Genomic DNA, 16,337 nt, shown 5'->3' on the forward strand with positions numbered 1-16,337 from the left:
ATCTGCCTCCCACCCAATAAAATGAAGAGGTGCAAACGTGGAAATCAGAAACCTCGAAGGTATTATCAGTTTGGAAACATCCAAAGCTCCCACCACCAACCACAGGCTAAAAGTTCCTAATATCATCGCCCCCACACATCGCCCACACACACAGGCCCCCCGCTCCCCCCCACTCCACACACTACAGTGTTCAAATCCTCTCAGTCCTTTGACCTCTGATCTTATAATTCCTCCCCAGGCTTATATTGTTTTCTTGAGAGAAGAGAGACTGTGGGGAAAAGATGAAAGAGAGTTTCTATGTCTTTTCTCCCCAAATTCCGAGTCCAAAGTAAACTATCTTTCTCTTTCTAAAAAACTTTCCTTTCTGTGTTATAAATATTTTGTTGATAGGTCTGCTGGGTCAAGTCTCTCTGCACTTGCCAACTTGCTGGGTGAAGTGACGTTTCCTCCTTGGGTCTTGCTCACATTCTCCTCTGCTGTGGGTGCTTTGTGTTCATCAGAACCTTTCCCGAGAAGAGTGAGGTGAATGGAGATGCAAAGGTCATCTAACAATTGGATATTAAAAAATTCTAGAAAGAGTGTGTGCTTCCAGGAATTTCAACATATCCAGCATGGATGAGAAGCAGAATTGATACATGAAACATTTTATTATGTATTTTCATAGCTTTAATATCTCCTAACCGACACAATCATGCTAAAAGTTTGCATTTTCACTTTGTAGATGGAGATCTTAGAGTTGAAAGAGATGAAGTCACTTTTTCAAGGTCATACATTTAGTAAGTAGCAGAGCTCTGGGGAGACAGTGGATCATGGAAAGAACTTGAACCACGGCAAGGCCCTTTGTTCCTTGATCAAATACTATAATCATAACTCCTTTTAAGTTTTCTTTTGAGTACCTGTAAATATATGTAAGGCATAAAATCAAAATTATCTTCATTACAAAATGGTTGATTTTATCATTACAAGTTTACATTTTTGCTCGTTTGTTTGTCTATAATGGTTTCTGAACGTATTTTTAAAGATATTTGGGAAAACATTAATACTGCCAGGCTGTATTTTTCTTCAATAATTCTTTAGGACAAATTGATGCCAAGAAGCACAGAATCCAAGAGCAAGATGTTTCCAATATCTTGGTTTTGGATAATTCCAGAATTTGTGCCAATGAGTATAAAACCTGCTCTTCTCATCCAATTGTGAGGGAGAGAGACAGAGGAAGAGATTGAGAATGTGTATATTGCAAGGTTCAGAAAGGTCTGCCACACAGCAAACCTGTAGATCTTCAGTTGTTCTTTAGCCACTAGGACGACTAAGGAACCTGATGACCAAGCTCTCCTGGGTATAGTTGCAGTAAAAGTTTTACCACTGCATTTTCCCATTTTTTTTTCTTACATTAAGAATCAAAAATATCCTTTTCAGGGAGGAAGCGATATAAAATTTTGTAATTTTGACAAAAGCCTTGTCCTAGTTTTTGGTCTAATGGGAAGTCTATTCTGAAATTTAACTACAGCCTTTATCTCTTAGTTATTTGAGAGTCTTTATAAAGGTCTTTGTGCTACATAAATACAATAAACAGGTTGATTAATAAGACTAGAAACACACCATTATAGCTGTGCCATTGTGTAATCAACCCCTTGCCCATGAGTGTGGTCTGGCATGGCGTCTTGCTTCTAATTTATAAAATACAGCAAAGACGATGGAATGTAACTTTTTGTGATTGCATAAGTGATTTATATCTTGTTTTGAGATTTTCTCCCTTTCTGGCTTTGATGAAGCAAAAAGTCAGATTGGAGAGAGCTTCATAACAAAGAACCAGTATCGATTAAGAAGCCCCCTCTCCAACATCCGGGAACCCTGCCAACAACCGTCTGAGCATGGAAGTAGATCTCTCCATAGCACAGCTTTGTGATGAGACCCCAGTCCTTGTAACATTTTGTATGTAGCACTATAAGAGATTCTAAACACGAGAAACCCAGATAAGATTGGATCCCTGTCCCACAGAAACTATGAGATAATAAATGTGTGTTATTTTAATACAGTAAATTTAAGGATAATTTTTTACACAACAGTGTGCAACGTGAATTTTAAGACCAAGTGTCAATTACTTTAAAGTGATATTAGTGGATCTCTGATGTCAATTTTTTTTCTGTCAATTACTTTAAAGTGATATTAGTGGATCTCTGATGTCAATTTTTTTTCTGTCAACAACAAAAAAATTTGCTTCAATTCTACTCTATCACAACCCAGAATTTATACTGCTAAAAGTTGAAATAAGAGCATAAATAAAAATCACTTATTAGTTAATGACCTATATAAATCAGGATAAATGAACCCAAAGCTGCTTGAATTCTTACCTATAGATTCAACAGATAGTGTGCTAGAGCTGGCTTTGTACCAACTAATCAGAGATGATTTTATGCACTTATTCTCAACTTTGTATTTAGTGTATTAGTATTTAGTAGCTTGAATTTGTCCATAAAAGGAAGGCATATGGAAGGCAAAGCAGAGAAGCAGAAAGAGACTGGATCCTACACCATCTCTTTAAATCAAAGCTGAAACCTGCTCTATATCTTGACCTTCCTCTAGTTACTGAAACAAACAGACAAAAACATAAGAAAGAAAAACTATATGATTTTATCAACCAATGTCATTCCAATAAAGATAATAAATTTCTTTAATAAAAAGAAGCTAAAAGAAATCATCTTTACTATTTTTACAAATTGCAGTTGGATTTTCTGTGCCTTAAACTGAATACATCTCAACTGATAAACATTTGGAGGGTGGGGAATGAAGATCTACTCAGCTTTTTTGATAAGTGCTAAACCACTGTCTGCTCTGTGCAACTTCCCTTACTATTGCCTATTCCAGGATAATAGTTTTATCTAGTTCACCATTTTAATTAGAAACATCGAGGATACCTATAAAATGAAAGGATCAAAGTAGTTTCAGCCCCCCAAAATAGACATAATTCTTCAGTATTGGAAAGTAGTATTATATTGGTTTGGAAAGTAGTATTATATTGGTATTCTTGATACAGCTATTTCAATCCCTTCAAGTAAAGAGACAAACAAAATTCACTGGATCTAATCTTCCCCGATGGGAAGAGAAACTACAGGGTGTGGCCTTGTCACAGCTTTATGGCAGGAGCTTGTGAAAACTATAGCTGTCAATTTCATTTTATAAATGACAGTTATTCAACCGGCAAAGAGTAAACAGGCTGTTAATCTTCCTCCAACTGGAGACAATGGGAAAAACTTATTAGGATGGTCAATAAAAGAAAAATTTTTTACATAATTTCAAAATATATTAGCTAATAAAAAATAAAATTAAGTAAGATTTTGGCAGCTCACCAATCTATAAACATAATCCATGGAAATAAAAAAGAGATATTGGGGTAACCTGAAAAAATGGCCTCTCTCTGCAGAAGGTATCCCTGTTCTGATCCCTTGGACCCATGAATTTTACCTCATTAGGCAAAAAGGGTCTTTGTAAAAGTGATTAAATTAGGAGTTTGTGAGATGCGAATACTATCTTGAGTTGTCTGGGTGGTTCCTAATTGCCATCACAAGTGTTCTTATGAGAGAGGCAGAAGGAGACTTAACAGACAGCAGGGAGGAGAAAGTGGCGTGAAGATAAAGCAGAGAGACTTTTGATTGTCTACACTGTTGGCCTTGATGGAGGAAGATGAGGTATGAACAAAGGAGAGCAAGAAATGCAGCTCCGGACCTGGGAACGGCAAGGGAGTGTAGCCCTGACGACACCTCGATTTCATCTAAGTGAAACTGACTTTGAATGTTTAACCTCCAAAACTGAAAGAGAATAAACATGTGTTGTTTTCAGCTGGAACTAAAAACCACATCTAGTCTATGGCAAAAAGGCCACAGGAAACTAATGACTTATAAAAATAAAAGTTTCCAAATAGGTTTTTATCTGAAGGTATGCTTTACTACACTTTGAGATTTACAACACATTAATCTCCAGAATTCCATCAGATAACTTGAACTTTATCAAAAGAAATCATTAACCCCACGATTGGGCAGAGACTCACATAATGCCTTAAAAACAAATGTCTTGCGTTGTAATTTTTTTCTTTTTAAAATTAGAATATTAGTGAGCAAAATCAACCATAGAGGTGAAGCAATAAAAAGTCTGGGATATGTTGTTCTAAGTACCAGAAAACATTTCTTCATGAAATAGCAACATCTGCTTCAGCTGGATTTTGAACAGCAATGGGTCAGAGCAGGTGGTTTCTCCAAAAACGCCTTTCCATATTTTTACTCTACTTTTGGTACTTGACAAGGAGATACACAAACTATCAATTTTATTGTTGTTAATTTTTACTTTTAAAGCACATTGATAATATCTAAATTATGCTTTAAATTACTCATTTAATTTCCAAAGGCCATGCTACTTTCATCATGTTTAAATTATTGAATTCTGAAAGTCAAGAGTATGTTCTCCCGTGTATCTGATTTTGCAGTTGAAGGGCAGCTTCATTTATGTATCCACAGGTGATGTCAAACTTTGATTTCTGACTCCAAAGAAACAAAATAAAAGACACAGGGTACCCTCAACTCTATAGGAGACCATTTCACCTCCCAGTATGACACATGCTCCTAATACTTAATAATTCTCTTTGACACTTGCCACAATTACATCTAATAATCAACTGTGCGATTTCTTATATGATGTCTTTCTCCCTCAACTAGAGTGAATTCCAGGAGAGGAAAATACATGTATATCTTATTTATCCTCTATCTCCAGTGCCTAACGTCGCCTGTTGAATTAATGGATATAATAAATGCACGATATTGTTTTTGCTTATTGTGCTCACTAAATTGTGTGCATATTATTTATGATGTTAATTATTGCATAAATAAGAATGGAAAATCCGCATCATTTGCTATAAGATCCACTTGAATCTGCCAAACTTAATTATATGTTTTAAAACTTTATCTTTACCTCTTGAGTATTATGAGAAAGATAAAGTCAGAACTTTTGGGAGTAGGTATTAAACACATTATGAGCAAAACATTATATGACATAGAGGATATAGCATCAGTATCCAGCACTGTTATCACTACATTAAATTAACAATGAAAGTACCACACAGGGGTTTTTCTCTCAAAAAATTTAGTTTTATTATATCATGATACCTGAGAACAATATGATCTTTTCTTCATGTATATTACAAGAAACAATTATTTTATCTGCTTTTAAGATACATAAAGCGAGTTTCCAATGTAAAATCTTTTCAAATTGTTGTTGTCAAATTCTAATCATGACAATGTATATATAGCTCATCAATAACTACTCCATAAATATACATTGGGTGAAAATGACACATAAGGATGCTATGAAAGATACAAAGAGAAGTGACATGATTCTTGCCAAAAGCCATTAAAATTATTCAGGGTGAGGGTCATTCAGAAAAACAGCAGCGGGGGCACTATCCCCACCCCCACCCCAATTCTCTGCGCATATCCTGCCAACCGCCCCCTGCTAATAAATAAGCAGAGTCTGTTGGTCTGGTCAGGGAAAGCATCAAAGAAAAAGATGACCCGAGCTGTAATTTGAATGATGGTTGGAAGTCAGATAAGCCAAGAGAAAATTCCAAGTCAGAAAATGACTTTGAAATAAACTGCAGAAATAAAGAAAAACATAAAGCATATTGAAGCTAAGGAATAAACCTATCAGATCGTATATCTTGGCAAGAACGTGCCGCCTAAGTTATTGAGATAATAACTTCTATTCTGTCCTAGGTGCTGAAAAACCTTGCTCCTTTTCCTGCCCCAGGAAGTCTACAATTTTTTTCCCCTAACCTTTGAGAGCTGGCCTTGAAGAACACCCCATTTGTGTTATTGTGGGATTAGGCTGAAATTGTTCTACATTGAAAAGCTGGTATCTGGACTAGAAACAGCAGGGGTCTGGCCCGGAAAGGGAACCATTACTCTGAGACTGAAAAACTGGCCTGAACAATTTGGAGGAGTGTTGCAAAGTAAGGAGCTCAATAGCCTAGTCCCACGCCTCAGCTTTAGGCTGGGCTCTCTCACCTCCTTCTCAACCCTGTGATGTACACACTCCTTGGTACCATGACTGCCCTCTCCCCCGCTCCCATTCTTGCCCTGGCTAACTCATCTTTGGAAGATCTCATATAATTTTGTAATTTTTTCTTCTTTAATTATGAGAACTTCCCAATGAAGTAAATTGAACCTGAATATTCTTTCAATAATTGACTCAATTAACTTATCTCAGTGATGATAGGACTATTATGATTCTCTATTCTTATTAAGTTTCAATAAGCTGTATTTTTTTAGAAATTTTTTCATTTCATCTAAATTTTCCAATTTTCCATAAGTCAACTTATTAATGTTTAAATTTCTGCTGGGTCATTAGCGATTTTCTATTTACTATATATTCTAACAATCTGTTACAGGCTTTGATTAGAACTTAAATGTAGATTCTATTCTATTTCTTTCCTCACTCTCACTAAAAGTTTATCAATTTTATTTTATTTATCTTTGAAGAACTATTTTTGGCTTTACTGAGCCATTCCATTATGTATTTCTATTTTATTTCATTAAGTTGCGCTGTCATTTTTATTATTGCTTAACTTCTATATTCTTTGGGTTTATTTTGCTATTATTTTTAAAAATTTCTCATACAGGGTATTAAGCTTGTTACTTTTTAGATCTTTAAAATTAATATAAGTATCTAAGAATATAAAGCTTCCTCAAAGTGCTGCTCTAGCCTTATCTCATAAGATTTCATATGTAGTATATGTATTATGGGTCAGTTCCAACTATTTTCTAATATCCATTATGGTTTTTAACATTTAAGCTATTTAGATATATATATTTTTTTAACTCTAAGACATGTAAACTTTAAAGTTATATCTTTGCTATTAATTTATATCATTTTCATATTGCAAATGGTTAAAATGTTATAGGACTCCAATCTTTTGATATAATTTGTGTATTCCCTTTTGTCCAAGTACCCGTTAATTTTTATACATGTTTCACAGGTGTTACTAAAAGCGAATAAAATTTTTAAAAATTCAAAATTCATGGGATGCAGCAAAAGCAATGTTTAGAAGAAAACTTGCAGCATTGGATGCACATAGGAGAAAAAAACATCTAAAATCAGTAATCTAAGCTCCCACCTTAGGAAACTAGACAAAGAGAAAATTGCATACAAAGTAAGCAGAAGAAAAGAAATAAGAGGAATTAGAGGAGCAGAAAATCATGAAATTAAAACCAGGGAATCAATAGAGAAAATCAGTGAAACCACAAGCTGCCTCTTCGAAATGATCAGTGAAATCTATAAGCCGCTAACCAAGCTAATCAAAAACAAAACAAAACAAAACAAAACAAAACAAAAAACAAAGAGAGAGAAAGAGAGAAGATACAAATTACTAATGTCTAATTAAAGAGACAATATTACAGATCACAACTTTATGCCCACAAATTTGATTATCTAGATACAATGGACAAATTCCCTGAAAGATATAATTTGCCAGATTGCACACACACACAAAAATAGACAATCTGAATAGTCCTATGCTGTATGATATTATAATGGTGGATATGTGTTATTATACATTTGTCAAAACCCAGATAATACCTAATTAAACTGTGGACTTCGGTTAATAATGATGTAGACTCATCATTTGTAATAAATGTACTAAGGTATTATTGAATATTTATAGTTGGATATAGCTGTGAGTTTTGGGGGGATGGAGCATATGGGAATTTTCTGTCAATTTTCTCACTCGATTTTACTTTAAACCTAAAACTACTCTAAAAAAATAAAGTCTTTAAAAAAGCATATGTATTTTGAAGTTGGATTCAATAATCTCTACATGTGTATAGGTCTTTATTATTTGTTCATATCTGTATCCTTACTGACTTTTTGTCTGCATATTATAAAATAATGCGCACACAGTCACACACTTACAAACACACATTTTATGTTGATTTTTCAGTTATCGTCACTATCAATTACACACCCCACCATTATTGGAAGCAGAAGTTTGTGCCACAATACTCATTTCATAAGTCTACATTATTCCCCTTTTCCTTCAACCTCTTACTCAGCCTTCTAGACCTTCTTTAAAAGTGACCTTTTATAGACTGGTTCCTTGACTGTCTAGCAGATTGTCAAGTGACTCCCTATATGTCACTCTAAGTGGATTATCATCATATCTTTGTAACCTATTGTTTATTTCCTCAAGGGCAGAACTTTTCTATACTGAGCACCTAGAATGGTTACTTTAAATATTATATTCTAAACAAATGTTTGCAGCAGAAACGGATGATAAATTCATTTCGCAGAATTAGAATGGGAAAACGAGAGATTTGGCCAGAGGATCTCATACCTAAATCTTTCCTCTTCTTCATGTTGGCCTTAAATTTTTCTGTGGTTTCTGCCACTTGTATTTCTCCTGCTTACAGAATCGTATAACATCTAACTTGGGTAACTAATCTCTGGTCCCACTTCCTGATCACATTAGCAATGAACGACCATGAAGAAGGGGGAGCCACAAGGAAAATAACCAAGATACAGAAGCAGGCACGTGACGGTGCCTGGGATGTGCTGGTCTCAACGGAGCTCCTCGCTGAATGAAGCCACATGAGTGACCCCAGGCAGCCCAGTGAGGCAGTACTGCCCAGCTAATTTCAACCAACTCCAGAATTATGATATCTAATAAGTCATTATTGTTTTAGCCCACAGAGTCTTAGAGCAGTTTTGTTATGCAGCAACAGATATTGGACATACTACTATATCAGTCTGGGTATTTGAAGCCAAAAATAAAAAATGTGATAAGGAATTTTGTTTGACAAATTCAATGGAAGGGCAAGATGACTCCTCCTAACTACCGAATTCAAAGATACAGACACATCTCATGGCTGTGATCCAGGTGGCGGCTACCACCGTCACTGACGCAGCTGCCTCTTAAACCTCAAAGCGTGTGACTGGACACCGGATCCCCGAGTCTGGCCTCCACAACTGCCTCTGCACACCCACATCCCCACTATCGTGTTTCCCAGCTGCCACACCAGCTGGAAGATGGCTGACACTTCACTGCTGCTTTCTAAGTCTCACGAGTTAATCTAACTGGCACACTGTGTATCATACCCAGAATCCCAGACCCAAGAGAGATTGAAAAAATGTAGGTTTTAGCTTCCCAATCTCAGAGACTAGAAAGAGAGTGGAAGAAATGATGAGAGAAGTCTAGTGTCTACGACCACAGTCCTCTGACCCTGAATGGATTCAGTATGACACATGGAAATGACGAAGGATTGGGAGCATGACAAATACGATTTTCCATCCTGTTTCTCTTGTTCATTAGGTATATGAACTTGGTCAAACTACTTAATCTGCTGAACCTCAGTTTCCTTATTCAGGGAAATGGGAATATTCAGACTTAATTCAGAGGGTCTTTCTAAAATCTCTTTACAGCTTTCATAAAATTCCTTTTAAAATGCCTGGTACATAGTAGGTACTCAGTGATTGATGACAGCTATTACTAACAGAGGAGACAAGTAAACAACAACAACAAAAAAACAATATAGAAAGGGTATTATTTGATCACATAGAAGAACATCTAACAGGCTGGAAGGGAGAAAAGACAAATGAAAAAAGGTGATTTGCAGTCTTGCAATATGAGAAAAGCCAGGCAAAAAAAATTGTGGGAATGAAAATTCTGGATATTTATGTCTCTCACTGGATCCATCCATGACCCTATAGGAAGAACCATGAATCTAGTGGTTCTGTGTTATATTTCTAGAATAGCTCCGAAGAATGATATTTAATTTAATGTCACTAGCCTCTAATTTTTTTCCCTTTCATGTTTCTGGCTGTAGGAGTTATTGGAATATTATTGGAATAAACACTAAACTAGGAATATATCTTGGTAGCAATCCTAGCTCTGCACCAAATAGTTTTGTCACTAACTAGTTGATCTGAACCACAACACTTAGCTTCTGGGTTTTCACTTCTTCTGTAAATAACAATACCAATAATAAAAAAAGAAAAGCAAAAACAAACAAACGAACAAACCTCAGATAATTTCCGTGACCATTTCCGGCTTTGAGTCTCTGACGTGCCTTGATCCGCTCACACCCAGTAGTTTTTACAGGTTGACTCAGCATCCAAACATCAGCCACTCGATTCCTGCCCCATATATGGATCTAACAAGAAATACATAACCAACACCTGAATTAAAGCCTATTAAATAGATTTACATACTAACCACCAGGTTTGGCCTTTATAGGTAAACTTCATCAAACCAACAGACATTGCACTAATAAATTTTGTGGATAATTAAAACAGAAAGGGGTAGTATAAGCCTGTATCTTTAAGGAATATTATACTGAGCTTTGAGAATCATACTCACGTGCTTTCCAGTGGCTCCAACCAGGCACGTCTTTAACAGAAAACAGACTGTGTGGCAGGTATAAAAAGATCTCTTATTAATGTGAGCTCGGAGCTTTGTGCATGTGATGATGCTAATGGTACCCTTTAAAAATATACAAAAAGTACTTTGACTTTATTAGGATTTTTTAGATTAGTTGCATAATAACTCTCCTATTGCTTTTAAGATTTTTATAAAAATAACTATTTTATATCTTTTTGTCCCTCTAGCAAATAAACAAACAAGGAAAAAGGGGACAATATTCATGATTAGCTCAGAACAGAAACATTTTGAAGCCTACACATGAGAAATTGTTAGAAAATATAGCTATAAAAAATACTAATCTAGTTGTATTAATAAATTCTAATGATCATGTGGGGAAGAACAAAAGCCCACTGGCTTTTATTTGAAAAGATATTCTCAAGACGAGTCGATCTGCCATTTTTGCTGTGGGCTTCAGAATAGCACCCACAGTTTGCATTGCGTTCCGCCCTCTGCCTCACTTCTTTTCAAAAACAGAGCTCTGGGCAATGCTGCTATATTTCTATTTCACTTCCTTTTACCAAAGCAAGAGCAGAGGCAAGCAGAGTATATGCACAGGAAGTGAGTTAGTGCGGATTCAAGTGCATGCCAAAACCACATGCTTGAGAAAGGACTGTGACAATGTAGACGGGGCCCTTTAAAAAGAAATTTCCTGGAAATAAAAGAGTTTCTTTACACCATTCAGATCTACCCAAAATATGTTTTCTCCAACTGCGTTTTGCCTAAATAATCGGGGTGTGGAATTAATGCTTTGAAAAACTTTATAAACGTAGACTAAGTATTAATATGGTTCTTTGTGAAGTGGGCTACTAAGAAAAATAAATAACTTTGGGGAGGAAAAGAACCACTTGCTATTTGTTAAGTAGAGACTTGGTATAACATTTTCTTAACTAGACGAAGGCAAGTGATGCCATAACTTCTGATTACTGTTAGCAACATGCAATAGTACAAACAACAAATTATATATACATACACATCTGACAAAGACTCATGTAGAATATATAAATGTAACTTTTAAATCAATAGGAGAAAGACTGACAGCCCAATTAAAATAGACAAAAAATTGAGAAGATTTTCTTTTTATTAATTCAGAGTTTCTCTTTTAGAAATTTCCCTATTTGGGGTATTTTTCTTGTCAGTCAAGATCTTTGTATTTTAGAGATATTTGCCTTTCTTGCTTATGCTTATTATAAACATTCACACCCAATTATACAATTTCTTATTGTTTTTTTTTTACTATTTTTTTTTTGCTATACAAAGATTTAAGTTTTAAGTATTTAAATGTTACTATTTTTTCTTCTATAATATATGGGATTTCTGTCTTGATTAAGAGTGTCATCCTATTCATAAAAAATAAACAATAAGACATTATCAAACTTTTAATAAAACTCAAAACCAGTTATTTGAAGACATTAATGTAATAGATCATCCCACTTGAGGACCTAATTAAGGGAAAAAAGAAGGAAGTAAAAATAATCAAGATTAAGAATGAGCAAAGCCTTTAGATAAAAAGAAACAAATTGCCAGTAAGAAGATATAAAGCATGTGAGACAACTGACTCAGTCTCCTCAACAAATCAATCTCATTATCAAAAAGGGAGAGGAAATCATTTCAAAATAAAGACTTAAGAAAAATGACAAGCAAATCGATGTGTCTCCCATGGTTAAATTCTGGATTAATCAAACCAGCTCTAAAAGAAAAGTCATTTGGGGAACAAGTGGAGAAATTTGAATATGAACTATGGGATAAAAGTTATTATGAAATTGTTGTTAGAGTTCGGGCGTGTTGAATGATATTGCAGTTATGTAAGAGAATAGTCTTCTCAGAAATAAATGCTTAATTATTTAGAGATGAAAGGTCATAATTTCACTAATTTAAAATTTTGAAATATAGCTGGTGGTTATGCGGGTGGTCATTGTATTATTTTTGATACTTTTAAAGCATGTTTAAAGTCTTCATAATAAATTAAAAAGAAGACATGATAGAGGGAAATGTGTAAGTTAACGCTCTGTGCCATTCTAAGGCAAATGTTTATAAAACCTGGAAAAATTGATGACATTCTTAGTGAAATATAAATTATTAAGAATTAAAAGATGTGTAAATTTGGAATAGACCAATTACTGTAGAAGGAATTTGAAAGTGATTATAGATCCCTCATTAAAAAATACACCAGGACCAGATGGTTCCACAGCTGGATTCTATACAACCTTTTGGAAACAAATGATCCCAATGTAATTTAAATTATTGTAGGTCATGGAAAGGAACAGAAATTCCTCCAGTCTGCTTCAGGAAGCTTAGGAAAATCTTGCTGGCAAAATGTAATAAAGTCAATTGCAAAAAATAAAAGGCAGCAATCTCACTCATGCATACAGATGCAAAAGTCTCAATGAAATATTAGATAATAGATTTATGTTTGTGTTGCTCTCTGTAAAAGAATAAAAGAGATAATTATGTTAAGATTTTGTCATACGTCAAGGTGGATTTCTATCAAAATAGTGGATGTCTGGAGTCATCAACACACTGGAGGAGGAGAAAAATCAAAGCACTTAGAAGAGTGAAGTGAGTACAAGGGTTTAGGTATACATCTAAGAAACCGAAAAGTTCCCATTCTATATTTACTCATCATTCCCTTCTTCCTCATATCAAGCCAAAATCTGCTTCTGAGTAATTTTTGCAGATGGAGAAATAAGGTCCTGGGAGATTAATTCCCTAAGGCCAGGCTACAAATTAAAGCCAAAGCAGGATAAAGAACCTAGAAATTGATTTCCTGTGGAAACTGTTCTTTTCATTCAACCATGTGCTTCTCTTTGAGATATGCCCCCCACAAGGATTCCTGGGGCCTAACAGTGACAGAGTGTGGCACTGCGTGTGGGTTGTGGGTAAAATATACAGCTGGCAGAGAGTTACCCATTCAAATCATATTACTTTCAGTGTAATTTTCTTGCAAGGAGCGATCTGTCTTCTAAACACAGTAACAAATTCATATCAAATGTAATACCTTTTGCCCATAAACAAGGCTGAGGCACTCAGTGCTGTCAAATGGCTCCAGCACAGGCAAGGACTAATGGATCCTCATAAATATCGCACCTTTCAAACCATATTTTTCTTGTTGCTTTTTAATATTCCCTTGGCAAGGTGAAAAAAATGTACCTTATGAAAGAGTATTCAGTCAAAAAGCCACTAGATATAAAGTCAATTGTTTACTTTTTCTGAATACTGGAAAACATAAATGTTTATGACAAAGTATTTTTCCTATATTTGCAGGTGCAATTCTGACACTTTGCTTTTTGCTAAGATGAGTCGTATACTTATCATAGCCAGACAAAATTATTTTAATTTACGCACCCCAATTACAGTCACTATAGCATGATGGCAAGCCACCTGCTTCTGCGGACTTCGTCTCCAATTATAAAAATAGTATATGTGTACTTTTCCCTCAATGGAGAATCATAAAAGGAGGCTTGATAGCATATCAGAATATTATTTTGACTTAGACATTTGTATTCTTATGCCTTCTTACTTTATTATAGCAAAATATTCCTCCTTCTAATTTCCATGTTATTAAATTTTCTCTCAGCTTCCTCTCACATACACTGGAGGCAATATTACATGTCCATCTGCCTTGTGGGAGGAGTGATTTGAGAATCAAGTGCTATAATGAGTGTACTTTGTAAATTGTGTAATACTAGCACACTTGAAATAGTCCAGTCTCGAGACATGCTGACACCCAGTGTGAAACCCAGAGTACATTGGACTTGGGATCACCTAGGAAAGGTGGCTTAATGCCATGAAATCAGTGTGAGGGATATTCATTCTAGTATCAACACTCTCTGAGTACTGAGCCCTGAATTCACACCCAGGTCTTCGGACTTCTGGATTAATTACTAAATTTTTATACCATTATGCCTTTAGGTATTTGGGAAAAGATGGTACAATTTTCATTTTTACATTTGTTCAGAGCCATGGAGAAGTATGACTGGAGTGGGCTACAGACAATTTTATATTTCTAATAGTAGAGAGCTTTGAACTGTACCAGATAATCATTGCTCTCTGCATCTTAAGAAAGGAACTGATGATTTTAAATGAGGAAGAAGAATACTTGAGCTTTAAAGGAAGAAAGGAGAGAGAGAGGAAGTGAGGGAGTGAGGAAGGAAGAAAGAGGGAAGTATAGGGAACAAGAAAATTCCATGTTATTGAGATGGTTTTTTGTCAATCTACGAGAGATAGTTTTTCAATCTTAAAACCATAAGAATACAAAATATTAACATGGCACTGACAAACTCTATTTCCAAATCTTACCCTCCTCCCCTCCACTAATGTTTTACAAATCAGTTTCTCTATTTGTAATTAAGCTGTTTAGAGGCAGAGATCATTTGCTTAGCTCTATGCTCCATGGCTTAGGGTGAGATCTTGTCCACAGTTGGTATTCCATAAATGTCTGTTAAGCGGGGTTCTTTCTTTCTGATTGCATGGCTTGGTCCATGCCAAGTCAAATAATGATGAGAATTACAACTTGAAAAAACTTGATTGCAGGCTATGCACTCTAAGTACTAGAAAGTGCAGAACAGTAAAACCTTGAGTTTGAGGTCATAGAACAAAATTTAATACCACTGATTCCTAAAATACCTGTTCTGTGGATTTTGGGAGCTTCCTTAAATGATTCCTCTAGAATTACAGACAGTGAGGCATAGAATAAGTGGGTTGAACAACTCTATTTTACAACATATAAAAATTCAAGTGAAATAATATATTGTAAAACTACTTTCCACACTGTAGCACTCTATATTACTATTGGATATTATTGTATAATAGGGATCAATATTATACTATAAGGATGATATTTTTAATGTTGTTCATGAAATTCCAGAGTCATTGATTTGAGCTACCTACTGTTTTCAGAATGCCTGTGATACCCACAGTTTAGCCTGTAAAATGGTATTACTCACCCTGTTCACTGCACAGGCTCTTATGAGCAGTAAATCTCTTAAGGGACATGAGATTTTAAAAATTCATGAGTCTCTATGAGTCTAGTAATAATAGTATTTACTGAAGTCTATATGCTGGGCACTTTTCAAAAAATTACACAGAATTACATAACTTTCTCACTAGGCCCACCACGCAGCTGCCTATTGTTATTCTTGTTTTTCAGATAGGAAAACTGAAGCTTAGAGAGATCAAGTACATTACTAAAGGAAGAAGTAAAATTGAGATTTGAATCCAGGGAGGAGGGCTCCATAGCATGTGCCTTTAACCACTGTCCTACTATATTAGAGGCCATGAAAATTCACTTGTTTTATTAACTAGCTGTTCTCTGAGAAAGGAGAACCAGAATGGATATATTTCTGTGACAATATTTCTTAAAATGAACAGGTGAATGATGTATTTGTGAATAGGTTATTATATGTGTGATATATAATTAAATAAGCAAATGATACATAGTAAAAACCTATTTGTATTATATTAATTATATTATATTAATTATATTACATTTATTATATTGACACTCCTGTCCCGAGCTGTCAAGTTCCCCTTACCAGAAGCAGAAACTGTAATTTGTTTCTTGTGCAACTTACACCAAAATTAATTTTAGAAAATGTTCATCATGTTACTCCCCGTTTTCCCCTAAACTGCTCCAGCCCTAAGCAAAACTACTCTACTTTCTGTTTCTAGATTAGCTTATTCTGGACGTTTCGTAAAAAAAAAACTATCATAAATACGTGGCCTTCTGTGACTAGCTTCTTTCACTTAGAAAAATGTTTTCAAGGTTCATTCATGTTGTAGCACATATCAGTACTTCATTTTTTTATTTCCAAAATAATATTCCATTGTGTGGATATACCATATTTTGTTTATTCATTCACTAATTCATGAATATTTAGAT

The 16,337-nt window shown here is 35.0% G+C and overlaps 1 long non-coding RNA gene across 1 annotated transcript; it reads right to left on the reverse strand.

The window, feature by feature from the left end:
- Positions 1 to 223: 223 nt before the first annotated feature.
- On the reverse strand, positions 224 to 10,945 carry LOC107497254. The gene is made up of 3 exons (XR_001593771.2): positions 10,397 to 10,945; positions 10,060 to 10,190; positions 224 to 896 (listed from the first exon to the last, which is right to left on the reverse strand). It is a non-coding gene; the product is annotated as an uncharacterized LOC107497254 (long non-coding RNA).
- Between the last annotated feature and the right edge of the window lie 5,392 nt (positions 10,946 to 16,337).

Source organism: Rousettus aegyptiacus, unplaced genomic scaffold, assembly GCF_014176215.1.
Source record: "Rousettus aegyptiacus isolate mRouAeg1 unplaced genomic scaffold, mRouAeg1.p scaffold_m13_p_2, whole genome shotgun sequence".
Taxonomy (NCBI): domain Eukaryota; kingdom Metazoa; phylum Chordata; class Mammalia; order Chiroptera; family Pteropodidae; genus Rousettus; species Rousettus aegyptiacus.